Here is a 1,734-nt window from a genome sequence, read left to right as displayed (position 1 = left end):
GTTGATAGATTTATTTATTTATTTTATCTTCAAACCCTTCAGGAATTTTGTCATTATTAGATGAAATACAGTCACTTCCTCTGTCTCTCCTCATTTCCATTCTCTCTTCCCCAGTACCTCCTCTTTCATAATATTTGTCTGGGTTTTCTTATTTCTAGTTCTTAAAGTCCTCAATTCATACCAGAACTTTCTAGATATCAGATAACTTTTCTCTCTATAATCTGTACCTGTTGCCATTGTCAAAATCTTTCTTGATNGATAGTTTATCCCCACTATCAAAACCCTCTGTCAGATTGTTGATATTATGCTGTATTTGTAGCCCCTATTTTTATTTTTTATTGATTCTTACATTCACTCTCTTACTCTTTCAGCTGAGCAGATTTCTAGCTCTTTATTCTATCTCTTAGTCTTCTAATTTACCTCCCTCAGTGCTTATAATAAATAACTCCCTACCACACATCTGCCAACCTATGTATTTTCTCATTGAAAGTTTGCTTGAAATCTTATTTTAAGTGGATAAAGATAGGAAAATAGCAAAAGGCCTATTTTGTAATTGATTTCATTTTTTTCTCAAAAATTTGTATGCTAAAGAGAAATGCTTATAAAATAACACTCACACTTAACCAAAGATTCCAGAGAAGAAAGGTAGTTTAGATATTTTAGCCATCCCATTGAAAGTTTGCTCATGTTGTGCCCAGCAATATGTTGAAAGGGGATACAAACCCAGAAGTTGAAGACATGATTATTGTCCTCAGAGAACTAATGATCTAGGTTAGGAGACTAGATTAATATACATAAAGCATATCGAAGAAAGTAGCTATAATAACTAGCCTAATAATCAAAATGCTGGGTTGTGTTTATAGACTTTAAAGTGTTATAAGTAATGAGGGGAAAGAGAAGACATTATTGCTTGGAGTTGCCAGTAAAGATTTTATGTGGGAAGGGGGTCTTGGAAAAAAATGTAGAATTTGGATTAGCTAGACTGAGCTAGAAGACTTGTATTAGTGTATGTATATAGGTAAAAAGAGAATTTCTGAGCAAAGAGTCTAACAGAAATTAGTTGATCGTTAAAGAGAGCATCAAATTTTATTCCAAGGAAGAGTAGAAAATATAATGAGATAATTAAATTGGAACTAATTGATCAGAAGACTTGAATTTTAAATTGAAGAATTAAGAATTGTTAAAGAAGGGGGCACCTGAGTGACTCAGTCGGTTGAGTGTTCAACTCTTGATTTCGGCATAGGTCATGATCCCAAGGTCATGGGATCGAGCCCCACGTCAGGCTCCACACTGAATGTGGAGCCTACTTAAGATTCTCTCTCTCTTCCTCTGCCCCTCCTCCCCCCACTTGCTTTCCCTCTATCTCTAAAATTTAAAAAAATAAAAGAACTGATGAAAAGAAAATTCCCTTCCTACACATTTTACTTAATCAAAGTTTTATCTTGTTTAAATATCCCAAGATTTTTTTACATAAATAGTGTTTGCTAACATTGAGTGTTTTACTATGTACTAAGTATTCTTCTAATTTTATATGTTATAATAACTCATTTCATCTTTACAGCAACCCTTTGTGGTAGGTTCCATTTTAACCCCCTTATTTTACAAATGAGGATGAAGAAAAGGTAACTACAACTGGTTCAGTTTGGCACGGGTGTCAGAGCCAGTGTTCAAACTCAGGAAATCTCTGGTACCAGAATCTACATTCTTATCTGCTATATGCATAATCTTATGGAG

General features: G+C 34.0%; 1 protein-coding gene across 1 annotated transcript in view; it reads left to right on the top strand.

Moving 5' to 3' along the window:
- Positions 1-1,734, top strand: part of TBC1D8B (TBC1 domain family member 8B) — a 55,664-nt gene that overhangs the window by 14,830 nt on the left and 39,100 nt on the right. The gene's annotated exons all lie outside the window — the stretch shown is intronic.

The sequence above is a fragment of the Crocuta crocuta genome, unplaced genomic scaffold (genome assembly GCF_008692635.1).
Source record: "Crocuta crocuta isolate KB4526 unplaced genomic scaffold, BGI_CrCroc_1.0 scaffold949, whole genome shotgun sequence".
NCBI lineage: Eukaryota > Metazoa > Chordata > Mammalia > Carnivora > Hyaenidae > Crocuta > Crocuta crocuta.
Note: the sequence above shows the minus strand (reverse complement) of the source record. Positions and strands in the feature narration are given on the sequence as shown.